A 10,292-nucleotide genomic window follows, 5' to 3' on the forward strand; every position below is an offset into this window, starting at 1 on the left:
GACACATCGCTGACCTTTGCCCACATGTCACCACCACACAATGCCATGTCATTTTGACACATGGTTGACACATGGGAGATTGTACTGTAATACCCCATTTTGACATAGGCAACTACTTATACTAAGGCCCTAATTGTATTTTCATGATGTGCTATATATGAACGCTATTTAATATTGTTACACTTCAAATTTTGGATGGGTGGACTTACGTATATAAAAACATTAAATTGATTGTGTTTATAATGTTAAAAATAAATGCATGATTTACTTCCAACATGTTGTTAATTGAAAGATCTTAGTACGTGAATACCAAGTCTGATAATATGCTAATCAAGATCACATGTCTATATATTGTCATGCATGTGTTTGGGTGAAACTAACCTACCGTAATGTCCCCAATCGCTAGCAGAACCATAAGTTGGCTTCTGCTAGCCTAATTAAGTTCTTGTAGGCTAAGGTAGGGAAAAATTTAATAAGGGAACACGATTCACCTAGAAAACATTATAAATGCTTAAGAAAGTGAAAAATGGAACATATCCTAGGCTAATGAAAAAGTCACTTTCATTTTATAAAGTGAAAAGTTCCTAAAGTGATTTTATGAAATTAAAAAGGTAAAATGGTGGGAAAAATGACCACTAAATTATAGAACAGGAAAACTGAGGAGTTTTTCCTCATTCTATTACTTGCATTTTGAAAAAAAAAAAAACTCTAGGAGAGTTTTGGAGAGAAACTTAGGGTTTGAGAAACTCTAGCCGTCATTGTTATCTTTGGTGTTGAAACTATACACCCTAGTTGATTCAGAGAGTGAAATCACTTAGATTTCACCAGTGTACTATCAAGGAGAAGAAGATTTATAGAAAATAAAGGAGGCAAAATGGTCTAATAAATTGATTTTATCTTTTGATTGTGTGCTTTTTATATATCTTCGTTTAGATAGAAATTTCTAACCGAATCTATTGTCAAGGTTATTACATAAGAGGGGTCAAGTTCTACCTCCTATTGTTGAATGAGTTTCACCTGAAGAGGTTGAGTTATCTTACTTGTTGGTCAATTTGTCTAATAAGTGGGTTGAGTTCGCAGTGCTGAAGGTGGCTGAGTTTACTCTTGTTTCTAGCTAAGTACAATGTCCACTACTGGCCGTGAGCTTAATCCCTAAGCTGGACGAGTTCTAAGTGTTGAAAAATGTGTAACTAGATTCGGTCTTCATTAGTATGAAATGTATTCCTATATATATAAAATGAAAAAGAAATTATTATTACTATTGGAGCATGGGTTTCATGCTCAAGTTCTTTTATTTTATAGGTCAAGCACCCATTGAGTGCTTCTAGGGTTTGTCCGTCATTGTCATATATGGAAGACCCTATGGGCACATTGTAAATTGTAAAAGAATATATATTTTTTCTTGAAAATGTCAAATTACCTCCAAGATCAAGTTGGACTACATGAAGAGCCACATACACTCTTGAAGGAAGCCTATATATAAGAGGAACTTGTCCTCCATTTGGATCATTCACTCACTTATCTCTCATACGAAGAAGAAGCAGTAAAAGGACAAAGAAGGAAGTGCGAATAAGAAGGACAAGAAAAGTCAAAGTGTTTTGGGTCTCTCTACTTTCTTCTGGGAGTGCGAAGTTAGGGTTTCTACACTGGGCAAGTCTAAGGTTCGATTTTGAAGCAAGAAGAGCAATAAGACAAGCGAAGGTCTCTTAGGGTTTCCTACTAGCCCTAAGACTCAAATCAAGGCAAGCGAGGTCAAGGGAAGAGCAACAAGAGGGAGATCGAAGTCTCCTAGAGAAGCAACAACAGTTGCAAGGGGTAGAATTTCATATTTACTGGGGAGGTTGAAGATATTGCAGCAGGAGGCCGAGGAAGACTTGATATTGGAGGGTATTTGTCTGAGTCTAGGTCATGGTATTTGTCAATTGAAAGATCTAAAAGATAAGAATATATTTTACGGGTTTTCCCCTCAAGAGGAGGGGTTTTGGCCCTGGCTTGCAACCTACATAATGTGTCATTGTTATTATTGTTTTGGTAGTTGTTTGATGTATTGCACATTGAAATAAGAAAGATCAAAGCTAATAAGTAAAAAGACTACACAAGCAGTTATCAAGTTAAGATAATTAACATATATGTTGCCCTATTGAATTCTCAACATGGTATCAGAGCTTTGGTTATCTAAGGGCATCATGAAGATCTCCTCTACAATGAAGAAGGACATCAAAAGGATTGCAAGCCATCTCAAGAAAAACATCAAAAGGGTATGGAGTCTTATATTCTCTTCAAAGAAGGAATCAATCACAGAAAAGGATGAAGGACTCTTATCTGCTCTCTGGAACATTTCAAGACGAAGACATCTAGGTAATTAATAGCGACGCATCAAGGCACATGACTGGTCACTCTCACCAATTGAAGACCTTATCAAAAGGAAAATCTGCATACTTTGTGGAACTTGGAGACAACAAGAGCTATCCTGTGAAAGGCATTGGATCATCATCCATAAAGCTAGAAGATGGAAGCAACATCCACCTCAACAACATTCTATTTGTTCCAAGTTTGCACAAAAATCTACTTTCTATTTCAAGCTTAGAAGATAAAGGAGATAGAGTAGCCTTCATTGATGGAAAGGTAGTTGTATGGGCAAAAGACTCAAGCATAGAACAAGCTAAAGTGATTGGTATTTGAGAAGGAAGGCTCTACAGATTAATATCTCCTGTAAATCATGCCCTAGTTCACACTGAGATTAGTCCATGTGAACTTTGGCATAGAAGGTTTGGTCATCTACATTTCAAAATTCTTCCAACCCTAAATTCCATAGTAGATGGAATACCAAATCTAAAGGAGGATCATGAAGGTGTTTGCAAAGGATGTGCATTAGGCAAAAATACCAAGAGACCATTTGGAAGCAGTGCTTCATGGTCAAAAGAAATCTTGGATCTCATTCACTTTGATGTATGTGGCCCAATGACTCCAAAATCACTTGGAGGACATCTTTATTATGTCACATTCATATATGATCACTCAAGAAAGACCTGGGTTTACTTAATGAAAACCAAGGATGAAGTATTTACTAAATTTCAAGAATTCAAAGCCGAAGTGGAGAACCTTACAGAAAGAAGGATCAAGATACTAAGATCTGATAATGGAGGAGAATATACATCCAAGGAGATCATAGCATTTTGTAAGGAATCTGGGATTAAGAGGGAGCTAATAGTTCCATACAATCCTGAACAAAATGGAGTTGCAGAAAGAAAGAACAGGTCCATTGAAGAAAGTGTAAAAGCAATGATACACGATCAAGATCTACCGAAGTTTCTGTGGGGTGAGGCAACTAAGACAACAATCTACATACAAAATCGATGTCCTCACAGATCTCTAGACAATAAAACTCTGAAAGAAGTGTTCATTGGGAAGAAGCCATCTGTCGATCATCTTCGAATCTTTGGATGTCCTGTGTATATTCATATACCAAAGGACAAAAGAAAGAAGCTGGATCCTTCCGGTGTGAAAGGTATATTTGTTGGGTATAGTAACTCATCGAAAGCCTATAGAATCTATATGAAAGATGGACATCACATTGAAGTTAGTCATGATGTCATATTTGATGAGAGCATAGCATTCAAGAAATCAAAAGAACTTTCTATAGATTCTGATGACGAAGAACTTCCTATGTTTGAGGAAGAAGGATCTCACCATGATGAAGAAGGATCTAGTGGACCTGTTCAACCCGTGGTCATTCAAGAAACAAGGAAAAGACCTAATTGGTTGAAATCTACATTACTTGACACAAGAAGGTCACGGGGAAGTTCAAGGATCATTTAGAGAAAGTAAAAGACCCAAGAGATAGTCTGGGTCTTCTCTCGTCTTCGGTATCGTTTGTTGTCCTTTTATTCCTTCTCTGCTCTTTGATTTTTAATAAAAAAATTAGCATTTTATTTTAACATTACTTGTTCTCTTACAATAAGAATAAGATGTTTGTTTAAATAGGTAGTAAAAATCTTTTTAAGCCTTAGTTAATTAACATAGTGTAATAATTAATAAAATATTTTTTACCTAAATGAAGGAATTTTAAAGAAGGAAGCTAATTATCCCGTTATACCTTTAATATAAATAAATAAAAATTTATTAATGAATTTAACTAATTAGAAACAACCATTTTCTTTCTCAATAGTTCTTCAATAACTTTAAAAAAAATCAATTCTGTTAGGTCCTTTATTTTAGTATTAAGTCAATTATCTAACTAAGTAGGTTAGCCTTTAATAAACAATTTTAATTTTTCTTATTATTTCATTTAATATTAATAATATTAGTTTGTATTTAATCTATATAGCTTTAATAATAAAATAAATCTATTAATTAGTTATGGATTTATACTCATTGTAGTTAAATAAATACAAACAATTAAATTTAATCAAATATAATAATAAATATAACAAAACTAACTTTTGAATTTTCCTGCCCCTATCCCTCGGTCCAGTACTGTTACCCCTGTTTCCTGGTCAAATATAGTTGTTGGATGATCTGCTCTCTCTATTTAACCTTCTGCCATGATCTGATTCTTCAACTTGTCCTAACGATGAACCACATTTGTTGGTTCGAAACACGTCGACAAATGAATTATGATGTGATTTTCGCCGAAAACTATTTTCAATAAACTTAGTATGGATCACAGAAGCCTAAATTCAACAAAAAGTTAATAGAAGTAGAACCATCCACTTTTGAAGAGGCTATAGAACATCGAGAATGGAAAGATGCCATGAATGAAGAATATCAATCTATAATGAAGAATGGAGTCTGGGAGATCGTACCTAGGCCTGAAGACAAATCTGTAGTTACTTCCAAATGGATCTATAAGATCAAGCATGCAGCTGATGGAAGTATAGATAAGTATAAAGCAAGATTTGTGGCAAGAGGGTTCTCTCAACTTGAAGGCATCGACTATGAAGAAACTTTTGCTCCAACAACAAGATATACAACAATTCAATCATTAGTCTCTCTGGCAGCATCGATGGGATGGAACATCCACCAAATGGATGTCAAGACCGCGTTTTTGAATGACGTAATAGATGAAAAAGTCTACATAGAACAACCAATGGGATTCAAAATCAAAGATAGGAAGGCATATGTTTACAGATTAAAGAAAGCATTATATGGCCTCAAGCAAGCACCAAGGGCATGGTATGCTAGAATGGATGCATACCTACAGAGACTAGGCTTCACAAAAAGTTCTATTGACTCAAATCTCTATATTAAGGTTGTAAACAATGAACCTGTAATTATTCTTTTGTATGTAGATGATCTTCTCTTGACAGGTGTAGAAGGTCGAATTGAAGAATGTAAGAAGCAATTGGCAACAAAATTTGACAAGAAGGATCTGGGGCTGATGCATTACGACTAAAAGTCTGGCAGGAACCTAATGAAGTCTATTTAGGTCAAGGAAAGTATGTGCTCGAGATTCTGAAAAAGATCAACATGATGGACTGTAAAGAGATGACGACTCTGATGATTACAAACTTGAAAAGACTAAGGAGTTCTAAATCAAGCCCTATGGATCCTTCCAGATATAGACAATTGATTGGCTCATTAATGTACTTGGTGAATACTCGTCCAGACATATCTTTTGCAGTGAATATACTTAGTCAATTCCAAGTGGAGCTGAAGCATGATCATTGGATAGCAACAAAACATATCTTGAGATATATGCGGGGAACCATCAACTATTGCCTGAAATATGATAAAAGGAATGATGTTCAATTGACTGGTTATACAGATTCCGACTGGGGAGGCAGTGAACAAGATGGAAGAAGCACTACAGGAGGATGTTTTAGTTTGGGATCATCTATGGTCTCATGGATGAGCAGAAAACAAAACATCGTTGCTTTGAGTAGTGTTGAAGCAGAATATGTTGCAGCATGTGAAGTTAGCCGAGAAGTAGTTTGGTTAAGGAAGCTGTTGTCTGACTTATTTGAAGGACCGATGAACCCTACAGTGATACGTTGTGATAACACCAGTTGTATTCGTTTGTCTAAGGACCCAGTGTTTCATGGGAAGACAAAGCATATCAACAAGTATCACTATATACGAGAGCTAGTACAAAATGGTGTGGTGTAGCTACAATATATCTCCACTGATGACCAGGTCGCTGAAATATTGACAAAATCACTTCCAAACAAGAAGCTTGTATATTTAAGGGACAAGCTTGGCTTGTCGGATTTGTCCTCCCGAATTGAGAGGGAGGGATCGACACAACATTCTTGCCTTCACTTGGAAAGAAAGAATTGAGGATTGGGTAACCATTTGGCATTCAATACTCTTTGAGAATGTGGTAGGGCATTCAAGACAAGAGTAGTCGTGGACTGATATTCTTTGAGGATTAGCTACCCAAGATAAGAATAGTCCAACAAAAGGTCATACTTTGGGAACACCTAGGTGGGGTATGTACCTTGGAGAGACAATGATGATGGTGTCTACACATCATTGGTCTCACCAGCATTGTGCTCTGATCTTGTGGAGAGATAGAGCTGTTAGTCAAGGCCTTGCTATATGACAATGCTAGTTATTATGATGCTAGATAGATGGGTTACCAATCCGACTCTTCTTATGAGATCTCTTCAGATTGAGAATGACCATGTACCTCCTATGAATACCTCCCTAGTTAAGAGGGAGTGTTGAAAAATGTGTAACTAGGTTCGGTCTTCATTAGTATGAAATGTATTCTTGTATATATAAAATGAAAAAGAAATTATTATTATTATTGGAGCATGGGTTTCATGCTCAAGTTCTTTTATTTTATAGGTCAAGCACCCATTGAGTGCTTCTAGGGTTTGTCCTAGGTATAAGAGTCATTGTCATATATGGAAGACCCTATGGGCACATTGTAAATTGTAAAAGAATTTTTTTTTTTTCTTGAAAATGTCAAATTACCTCCAAGATCAAGTCAACCTACATGAAGAGCCATGTCCACCCTTGAAGGAAGCCTATATATAAGAGGAACTCGTCCTCCATTTGGATCATTCACTCACTCATCTCTCATACAAAGAAGGAAGCAGTAAAAGGACAAAGAAGGAAGTGCGAAGAAGAAGGACAAGAAAAGTTTAAGTGTTTTGGGTCTCTCTCTACTTTCTTCTGGGAGTGCGAAGTTAGGGTTTATGCATTAGGCAAGTCTAAGGTTCGATTTTGAAGCAATAAGAGCAATAAGACAAGTGAAGGTCTCTTAGGGTTTCCTACTAGCCCTAAGACTCAAATTAAGGCAAGCGAGGTTAAGGGAAGAGCAACAAGAGGGAGATCGAAGTCTCCCAGAGAAGTATCAACAGTTGCAGTAGTTGTTGGGGGCAAAATTTCGGATTTACTGGGGAGGTCGAAGATATTGCAACGAGAGGCCGAGGAAGACTTGATCTTGGAGGGTATTTGTCTGAGTCTAGGTCTGGTATTCGTCAATTGAAAGATCTGAAAGATAAGAAGAAATTTTACGGGTTTTCCCCTCAAGAGGAGGGGTTTTGGCCCTGGCTTGTACTGTATCATTGTTATTACTGTTTTGGTAGTTGTTTGATGTATTACACATTGAAATAAGAAAGATCAAAGCTAGAAAGTAAAAAGACTACATAAGCAATTATAAGTTAAGAGAATTAACATATACATTTCCCTATTAAATTCTCAACACTAAGTTGATAGGTAGTGTATATGCTTGCACAACTCTTGAGACACACGCAGAGGAGACTTGTTATCAGTCCAAAGGTGGGATTTCTGAGACCTGTAGCAGACTTAAAGGGCTGAGTTATCAGTCGTTTGTGGGTTGTACGATTTTTGCTAAGGGGGTCAAGTTGCATACTGGAAGAGGCTAAGGGTCATTCCAATTTTGATCACTGAGTAAACGTTGAAGAAAAGGATTGTTTTCCATCCAGTTGATCAAGTTTACCCTTGATGATAGTTAGTAGGGAGGAGAGGTTGAAGCAGACTGTGGTCTATACTCTCTCTAGGTAGCGTATAAACCAGGTTCTACAATTCCTTGAAGTTTGTATTATCGTTTGACAATGCAATGATATAGTTGTGGATCTCTGGAAAAGACACTGTGTAATTTTGAAGCAATGTATCAGTGAAGAACTTTATGATATCAGTGATGTATATTCTTGTTGTGTTAATTATGCAAGTGATGATGTTATTCTAAAGGTGCTTCCTTTAGTGGATTTCTAAGCATTGTATTTTCACTTGAACCAACACTCAAAGAAACACACCTACAACAATTTGTTTCCCACTATCTATCAGAATACCACAATGAACCTAAGCAGATAAACTCAGAGATTTAAGGGAATTTTTTTGAGATTTACCAGGTGGGTATCTTACACCTATATGTTAGAAGGGATTGTGTGATAGCTAGAGAACCATACTAGTAAATGGCTAATGTCCAGGACATTGAATGAATAATGCTATGATGTGCATTGTTATGTATTTTTTTATTAGTTTATATGCATTGTTATAAATGTGGGTAAAATGTAGGTTTTCAGGTAACATGGCTTTCCCACTAAATAATTCAATGAAAAACACCCATAACCAGTGTAGTAGCGTGATCCATGCTAGGGTGTTAACCCTAGTTCTATGAGGAGGGGTGGAGGCATTTCCCACCATGTGTCATATGAAAACCCGAAATCATGGGAGAATGGTGTTAATTCACGATTCCCTAGACATGTGATGATCACTGTCAATTTCCTGTTGGGGAAGTTTGGTCTACTAATTGACCCTTTCACTTACGAGTTTTATCTGGAGTTAGATCAATAGAGTTGACACTTCAGGATAGTCCAACAGAGAAGGGATAGTTAGTGGAGGATGGAAATAGGTTAGGGATGTTGAATGCTAGAAATGGTTGGGAGTGTATTGGGTTTATCATATAACCATAGTGTCTAACCTAGTTTTTATTCCTTGTATTTTGTGCTTAACTTAATTTGCTAATAATTAGGGAATGTTTTTGTATGTTCTATTTTGTTGTGAATGATGAAATTTTACTATCAAAATTTATATATGTAATTGATTACTTCATCAGGATGTGTTGCAATATAGGTTATATGTGATAATCGATGTTACTAGTACACACACTAGATATGTATGTGCTAACTACGTGCCAACTACGCATACATACCTCATGTGTGTACGCTAGTATTTTTATGATATATAATCAGGAATAGAGCTTTATGTTGAATTAAGGATTAATTGATATTTATGTTTTATTAATGACTAATCAATGAGATTGAATCTTAAATGGAACTTTGTGTTAAATTAATGTTATTTTTATTTTTATTTTTTTTGTATCTCAGAGGAACCCAACAACCTACCTGGCACGTAACTAATAGTAAACCTTTGGGGGTTTACACCCTGTCCTCCTTGACGTAAACCAAGCTTGCTACAAGGGGAATTTGAACCTAGGTTGCCTTGTTTCCACAATTTCACAAACTTCGAATTAAACAATTGAGTTGCCCCCTCGGGAAAATTAATGTTATCTCAGATTTTATGCTTATATGATTCATGATATAATGCTCAGATTTTCCAGAGAAATCACATAGATAACATCACAATTAATGTTAATTAATTATTATGATTTATTAATAATTAATTAATGTGTTTGAATGTGATGTGGAATTTTATGTTAAATTAATGTTGATTAATTTAACATGATTAGTCAAAGGTTGCACTCAATGTTGATATTAAGTTAATGCGGTATCATTTATTGCTTTAATTATTAGGATTTAAAGTTAATGATTAATTAAGATGATAGATTTTTAAGTGGTTGTTTTTGTAAAGTTAATGTGCTTGATATGATGTTGAGTTAGAACTTATGATAAATTAATCCTACGGTAGATGGGTTCTTACATGATAGATTGATTCATGTGATTAGACCGTCGTGAGTTGTTTAATTTTTTAGTAAGTGGAATTTATTGACCTACCATAACTAATGGAAGGGACTTGAGACACTTGACTTTATGATAATGGATTTAGGTAGAGCATTAAGTGGGATTGAGATATTTGTTTGAGTTGATAGTAAATAAACTAGGTGGAGCATTAGAGGGGGATATCTATTTTGGGAAATGAAGAAGGATAAAGGGAGGTGGGTGGAAAGTTGAAAGGGGTTCTTTTGGTTTTTGAGTTTTATGGAGGTTGGGAGTTTTCTTTTTTTAGTTTGGAGAGGGAGGTGTTGGAACCCTTAGGGGTATTGGAATTTGGTTATAACTAGTTGGAATTCAAGCAAGGTGTTTGCACATTCTAAGATATGCCACATACACTCCAAGTTGTGGTTCTAGGGCTTGGGC

Source organism: Pinus tabuliformis, chromosome 3_1 (genome assembly GCF_031772625.1).
Source record: "Pinus tabuliformis cultivar Carrire ecotype Pingquan chromosome 3_1, CPIR1, whole genome shotgun sequence".
Classification (NCBI taxonomy): Eukaryota; Viridiplantae; Streptophyta; class Pinopsida; order Pinales; family Pinaceae; genus Pinus; species Pinus tabuliformis.